The sequence below is a fragment of the Tamandua tetradactyla genome, chromosome 11, assembly GCF_023851605.1.
Source record: "Tamandua tetradactyla isolate mTamTet1 chromosome 11, mTamTet1.pri, whole genome shotgun sequence".
Taxonomy (NCBI): domain Eukaryota; kingdom Metazoa; phylum Chordata; class Mammalia; order Pilosa; family Myrmecophagidae; genus Tamandua; species Tamandua tetradactyla.
In genome coordinates this window covers 89,042,170-89,050,076 of record NC_135337.1, presented here as the reverse complement: position 1 = coordinate 89,050,076, position 7,907 = coordinate 89,042,170, and the positions used below count along the sequence as shown (strand labels likewise).

General features: G+C 42.0%; 1 protein-coding gene across 8 annotated transcripts in view; it reads left to right on the top strand.

The window, feature by feature from the left end:
• Nucleotides 1-303: 303 nt before the first annotated feature.
• YJU2B (YJU2 splicing factor homolog B) overlaps nucleotides 304-7,907 on the top strand; it is a 51,434-nt gene continuing 43,830 nt past the window's right edge. For 2 of the 8 annotated variants that reach the window (XM_077121646.1, XM_077121639.1), the window contains exons 1-2: nucleotides 5,469-6,811; nucleotides 7,026-7,236. The gene's annotated coding sequence lies outside the window, so the exon portion shown is untranslated. Of the gene's footprint in view, nucleotides 550-5,468; nucleotides 6,812-6,887; nucleotides 7,237-7,907 lie in introns of those variants that run through there. The other 6 variants (XM_077121648.1, XM_077121645.1, XM_077121640.1 and 3 more) reach the window with 5 other exon arrangements.

The window sequence follows — 7,907 nt, the reverse complement described above, 5'->3', positions numbered from 1 at the left end:
CGAGTAAACCAGATAAATTATGCTGTTAATAAATTATATAGCACTCAAAGGCATAAGAGGAAATCAAAAACCCTCTAAAGGTTTCTAAGGGGCATTTCTACGTAAACCAGATGTGCTCCCGGGTTTAGGAATTGAGTTTCTGAGGCGCGTAGGAAAGTATAAATAAAAGTTCAACCTCAGTCTCTCCTTGCCCCGCCCCGGTTGCCTTGACAACCGCGCCGGCGTCTGGGCGGTGCCAGGGGTACGCAGCACGCCTCCCAGAGGCCCCTGCGCGCGCGCTCCTTCGCGCATGCGTCTCGCGGCTGGCGTCGGGCAGCGGATGCTGACACTGTTATGGCGACCCTTGGCTTACGCTTTCCTGCTCTACACAGAGAGCCTCGTCCCGCGGGGACCGGACGGATCGGGAAGGGACGAGCCAGAGCCCTTAGGGTCCGGGAGCGTGGGTGAAGGACTCCGTCAGGGCGCCTCGTTGGTGCTGCGCGCCTTTCGCGGGGCTCTGGAGAAGATCTCAGCCTTCCGGGCCAGCGCCATCGCTCAAAGCCGTGACAGGTCTCTCTAGCCTCAGTTTCCCCTTGGAGGGTGGGTGGTTCGCAGCCCCTGTGTCGGGGCAGCTCTGAGGATTCGGAGGACTCGAAACAGGGTGAGCGCACGGCGGGAAGCCTTGGCGTGGCGGTAGTGGGATTGTCAAAAAGCTAATCCGGGGTTGGTAAGGAAGGACTTTACTGGAAAAGATTATGGCAAAGGACTATTGCAGTAGAGGTAACGCTCCGACAGAATGGCCTGCACGCGTCTTCAGAGGTGGGCAAAAAGAGTTTTTCTCTTCTAGAAAGAACCAGGTGTGGGAAAGTAGGGGGAAAGATTGGCATTAACAGCAGATCTGAGAGTGTTTTATTCCGAAGCAGCCTATTTCTTGGGAGGCACCCTTTGAGTTGAGGGTCTGGGGGAGGGAGCGAAGCTTGAAGTCTGGTTAAGAAGCGTTATGTTCCGATTGATCAGCCGAGACAAGCTAGTTGAGCTCATCGTTTATAGGGCAAAGAATGGGCATTTGGAGGGTCTGTGTCTGGCCTTGCCACAGGTAAACAAGGGATATCCCTAAGTGTTATAGTCATATAGGGAAGGATGGTTCTTTTGTAGTAAGCCGTTTTCCGGAACACAAAGGACCTGGCTCTCAGTGCGGGGTGGGGGTGAGGTGTAAACTTATCTGTTTTCATAAATACTAGATTTGGGTAAAGTAAAAATATATATCGGGGTGAAGGTCCCCCGCAACAGCCCAAGGAAGGAAACGAGCCTCAGAAAGGTGAGGCGATCTGCTCAGTTGGCTCCGCTGATGCCTGGCAGGACAAGGAAGGAAAGGTGCCCATCCTGGGGTAACTGCCACTGTAGAATCTCAGGATAGGGATGTGCGTGTGCCTAGGCAGGGAGGGCAGAAGAAGTGAGGGTGAGAAATAGCAGCCCAGAATTCCTATGCACCATCCAATCTATAACCATGGTGGGAAAAGTGTTAGATTTAGGAGCCAAGGGATGCTTACTTTGCTAGCAAATTCTTCAGCCCACTTCAGCATCTGTGGTCAAGACAGTCAACAAACTTCCTGTCCAACCTGAGCTCCCATTTTGGTTTTTGTGCCTCTAGCCTTGGGTTTCTCCACCTTGATGCTATGGATATTTAGGGGGCTGTCGGTACATAAAAGGGTGTTTAGCAACCTCCCTGGCTTCTACCCAGTGGATACTAGTAGCATGCCCTCTCCAAGTTGTGGCAACTGAAAATGTCTCCACACATCGCCACATGACCCCCAATTGAGAATCTCTGACATGGAGCCAAAAACTAAGAGATAAATCTTCATTTTCACTAAAAGAATTTTGAACTCTTTGACCATTATCCTATGCCAGCAACTATAAACAATTCTCTCGCTGTGGAGATTCTTCACATAGCCAAATTGTCTGGAAACTGGCTGACCTGAAGGGATAATTGGACCCCAAAGGATGATCATAATGGGCAGTTCAGCTGAGGGGAACAGGTGTTGGCTGAAAACCAGGGAACCTGGGTTCTGACCCCAGCTCTGCCATCAAAAGCTCTGTGACTTTGAACAAATCACTTAACCTCCCTCTCCAGGTGAAGATGTTGTGATGTCTGAGGAAGCGCTCAGAATTTGCTGAGGTGGCCAACCCCGAGGTCAGACACCCCCTTCACTCACCTCCAAACGCCTTTTTTTATTTCTTTCCGCTTCCAGGCACAGGCCCTTAAACACATCTTTTAAGGTCTGTTCTTCTAGACTGTTGCTAGTCCTAAGGCAAACTCATTATTATTTCCTGATTGTAACAAGTAAATTATGGTGGTGGTGAGCACAGCAGTGGCAGGGCCTTGTTTGTGGGAAATTATGGTAGTTAAGCAGAAGGCACCCCAGTGTTTGCATAAGGAAAAATAAAATTTTAAAAACTGACTTGAGGGCCCTGCGACAGTGGCTCAGTGGCAGAATTCTCACCTGCTATGCTGGAGACGTGGGTTCAATTCCTAGTACCTGCCCATGCAAAAAAACTGACTTAATATAACTAGTCTGGGCATGATCTTTTTCAAATATGAATACAGGAAGATCCATTTTGATGATATTATTGAGAAGTTAAGGCTCAAAATCAGGAATTGTCATATTCATTCTGTAACAGACTAATATGTAGGTATAAGTTTATTTTCCATTTAAGAAATATATTGATATAATTTCAAGGAACACCAGTGGTTCAGTGGTAGAATGCTCACCTTTCATGCGGGATACCTGGGTTCCATTCCCAGACAATGCACCCAAAAATAAATTTAAAAAAATTTTAAATATGTTGATGTGACTTAAAAGTATTAATCTATTGTTTCTTCCTTTTGTACTTTATTTATATTTTACTAATATGGTTATATACGTATGAAGTTTAATAAAAGAAAATTTCACAGAGAAAAGAAAAGAAAGACAAACTGGCCTTATAAAATGCTCCATGATACAAGGCTTAAATTATAGGAATATCCCAAATATTTATAAAGATACTTCTGGCCTGGCTGGTATCCTCTCCAACAGCTATACACCATTCCATCCCTTTAATGAATTCCTTTCAGCATCCATCTGCCTTTCCGTAAACTCTGCAGTTGCCAGATTGGGGTAATCTGCCTCTGTCAGAATATCCTGTGTCCTACTCAAAGAGCTGGAACTGGAAAGTAAGGAATTAGGATGTGTAGTAATTTGCTAAACTGCAGGAATGTAATATACCAGAAAGAGAATGGCTTTTAGAAAAGGGAATCTATGCCAAGAAATGGAAACAGTCAAAATGTCCATCAACAGACAAGTAGCTAAACAAGCTGTGGTATGTATATATGATGGAATATTATGCAGCTGTAAGACAGAATAAAGTTAAGTATGTAACAACATGGATGGACCTTGAGGACATTATGCTGAGTGAGATTAGCTAGAAACAAAAGCATAAATACTGTATGGTTTCACTGATATGAACTGACATTATTGAATGAATTTGGAGAATTTCAGTTAAGATCAGAGACCATCAGGAGATATAAATAGGGTAGATATTGGGTAATTGGAGCTGAAGGGATACAGATTGTGCCACAAGACTGATTGTAAAAATTCAGAAATGGATAGCACAATACTACCTAACTGTAATAGAATAATGTTAGAATACTGAATGAAGCTGAATGTGAGAAGGATAGAGGGAGGAGGGCTGGGGGCACTAATGAAATCAGAAGGAAAGATATACAATAAAGATTGAGATGGTATAATCTAGGAATACCTAGAGTGTATAATGAGAGTGACTAGATATACAAATTTTGAAATGTTTTTACATGAGGAAGAACAAAAGAATGTCAGTACTGCACGGTGTTGAGAATAGACAGTAATTTGTATTTTAAAACTTTAACTTATGTGTGAGATTAAAGCAAGAAATGTGTATTTGGTACAAATTTATATTTTCTATAGTGCATTTCCTAATATAACTTATTTGGACAGCTTAACTGAACTCCGTAAGTACGTGGAACCTTGAGTAGGGCATGAGATTTTGTTGTTTGTCCAGAGTGATGCCCCGATAAATCCCAGAGTGATTCAAATAGTGAATAAAAAAGTATTTGCACAGTCCCCTTCAGGGAATGGCGAGAAAGGGGGAAAATTCAACTTCCCCAAGTGGAGAATTCTTGATATTCTCACAAGCAGTGGGGACAACCAAAGCAATGGGCTGAGCCCCCAATCTTGAGGTTTGTTCATATGAAACTTATCCCCGCAAAGGATAGGCTAAGCCTAATTAAAATTAGGCCTAAGAGTCACCGCCAGAGAACCTCTTTTGTTGCTCAGATGTGGCCTCTCTCTCCAGCCAACACAACACCAAACTCACTGCCCTCCCCTTTTCTACATGGGACATGACTCCCAGGGGTGTAAACCTTCCTGGCAATGTGGGACAGAAATCCTAGAATGAGCTGGGATTCGGTATCAAGAGACTGAGAAAACCTTCTCGAGCAAAAGAGGGAAGAGAGAGATGAGACCAAAATAAAGTATCAGTTGTGGGGTCCCTGGTGTCTGGTTAGCTGATGGCTGGGGGTAAGCGGCCGTACTGAGTCCCTCACACAGACACAGACACACAGCACACAACTCAGGAGACAACCCTCAGAGGAAAATGGAAGGCGTCTGCTTTATTCAGGAAGTGCACAGGCTTATATAGGCTGGGAAGCATGCAGGGACACGTGTCGGGCTGGGATTGGTGGTCATTGTTGCTAGGGTGGAGGGCAGATTTCAGGTTAGCCATTTTGTGTTGCCTTGCATCAGCCACGGCAGCCATGTCAGCGATGTTTTATGGCTTCTCCAACAGTCAGTGGCTGAGAGATTTCAAACAGAGTCGAGAAGTTATCCTGGAGGTTATTCTTACACATTAGATAAATATCACCTTTATAGTTAAGGTATAATGGAGAGGCTAGAGGGAAGTGCCTGAAAATGTAGAGCTGTGTTCCAGTACCCATGTTTCTTAAAGATAATTGTATACGGATGTAGCTTTCTCAATGTGACTGTGTGATTTTGAAAACCTTGTGTCTGATGCTCCTTTTATCTACCTTATGGACAGATGAATAAAACATGGATTAAAAATAAATAACAGTGGAAACAAATGTTAAAATAGATTTAGTAGATTGAAATGTTAGTGATCAATGAGAGGGAGGGGTAAGGGGTATGGTATGTATGAATTTTTTTCTTTTTATTTCTTTTTCTGAATTGATGCAAATATCCCAAGAAACGATCATAATGATGAATATACAACTGTGTGATGTGATGATATTGTAAGTTATTGATTAAATACCAAGAATGGAATTATCATAAGGTAACAATGTTCGTGTTTGTACATTGTTATGTTTAAAAAAATTTTTTAATTAAAAAAAAAGAATGTATGTGCTTGTAGGTTGTTTTATCAATAAAATTTTATGAAAAAAGGTAAACAGCAAAAAAAAAAACAAAGGAAAAGATATCTCTTCCTGGATGTCTTAGTTTGGACATTTTTATTGCCTTAGAACTATATATTTGTAACTTAATAAATTCCCTTTTTTAAAAGTCAAAAAGAAAAGTTTCCCCTTTTAAAGGACTCCAGTAAACTAATCAAGACCCACCTTGAATGAATGAATGAATGAGGGGTACCTGGAGTATTTGAGTAAATAATAAAGCCGGTATAATTATTTTGTTTATGGTGTGTCCAAACTTTCTGGAAAGTATTTCCCTCTTTTCCCCTTTCCCCCCTCACTGTTAACCTTTTCCCAGAGATGATTTGGTTGGGGGTGAGGCAGTTCTGTGGTCCCTAATACTGACTCTGACTCTCAACGCTGCCATGTTTCATCCTAGTCTTATTCCAGAAGCTCATTCCATATGCTTGTGCTTTGCCATTTGCAGTCATTGTGATGCAGATGAGTCAGAACAGACTGACATGATGAAGCAACATCATCTGGAAATGGAACTCTACAAACAGGTGTCATGCTGAGCCTTTCTGCTCCCAAATGATGCAAATTATAACTGCTTGTTAGCATCATCGTAGTTTCATCAGAATCTGTTTCAGTTCAGAAGCAACAAAGGAAGGGACTTCTCCCTCTTAAAAATTGTCAGTAGCTCTCAGTATTTGGGGACAGCACACCCCCTTTAAGATGCTAGGGTTAGAGCTTCAGCTTATCCTTTCAGGGGAACGTAGCATGTAACTGAGTTTTCTGTTTTGCCTGCAATTTATTTGAAAACACTCCAAGGAAATTTCTTTTATTACACATTGCTTTATGTCTTGGGACAGAAACTATTAGTTATCCATTGCTGCGTTGACAACTTAAAACTTAAACAACACACATTTAGTACTTGACAGTTTTTGAGGGACGTGAGTCTTGGCACAGCTTAACCGAGCTGCAGTAAAGGTGTAGGTCAGGGCTGGGGCTGGGGTCTCATCTGAGGTTTGACCGGGAAAGGATCTGCTTTCAAGCTCCTATGTTTATCGGTAGAATTTCACTTCCTTGCAGGCTGTTGAACTAAGGGCCTCATTTCCTTGCCTTGAAGTCTTCTCCAACATGGAAGCTCCTTGGGCATACATCCTGTGGCGATTTGAGTTCTGTACGCCCCAGAAAAACATGTATGGGGATGCATCAGTGGATGAAAGAAGTGGTGAGGTTTGGGGATGAAAAGGCAGAGGGATGACATCACCATTATGACATCATCACCATCAGTTTCCTTCTGAATGGTATATCCTTTCTTCACAAGTACTTAAAACTCTTTCAGTTGGTTGTTAACGCAATAGAAGTTCCCATTTTTTTATGCTAGATAAAAACGTAAGTGGATTTATGGTTATCTATATATGTAATGATATTACAGATGCACTTGAATATGTGCAGCTCTCCATCTTCTTGCTCTAGGGCATTCTTTTTTTGTTTTTGTTTTTGTATTTTTTTAATTTTTATTTTTTTTAATTCTTTTTTATTATTTTTTACTTTTTGGTGTTTCTATGGCATTCTTTAACATGTTTTCATAATATTTGACTTCTAGAGAACTACGGACATTTCACATTGGAGAGGCTAAGTTGTTTATTCCTTCACCTCTTATTTTTGGATTGGAAAGCTCAAAGCACAGACCAAATCCACACTCAGTCTTTTAGGGCACGTGAGAGAAGAGAAAGACTTTTTCTTTGCATTCGGACGCTTGTGGAAGCCAAGTTCGGCCACGCAAGTACATAGCAAGTACAAGTTGACATAGATAAGTAAGTTCATAGAAACTAGAAGTAGACTAGAGTTTTCCAGGAGCCTGAGGGAGAGGGGATAGGAAATTATTGCTGAATGGGTACAGTCTGTTGGGGTTGACTGGACAAGTTTTGGTAATGGATGGTGGTGAACATTCATAAATTTAATTAATGCTCACTGAAGTGTACCTAATTTACCACATTCACAAAGTGGTAAATGGCAAATTTTACAATGTATGTTATTAAAATAATTGTTTTCAATTTTTATAAAAGTACGAAACATCACATGATAACCCTTCCTGGGTCAGATGCTTTCTGAAAGTCAGGTTCTTTGACGTGAGTTCAGAGACTCAAGTTGAAGCAGGACTGGGGGTCAGAGAGGAGCATCGCCCTCTCTTTAATCATGGCAGCACTAGACGACCTGTAGTGAGTGGATATACTTGTAGAAGCACTGTCTTTTCTTCAGTGAATGAGTGTACACTCAGCATAAACAGGGAGGCAGAAGAGTATCTAGGAAGTTCTCACCTTAATTAGAGTTTGCGTAAGATTCCCACAACTACGATTAAGACATTTAACAATTTGTTAGTCATATTAAATCCATCCCTTCTCGGCATTCATTTCATTGTTGGCCCTCAAGATGGCCTACCTGGGACCGAGTGTAAGTGTATTGAGTGTGTTTGACCAAATGTTCT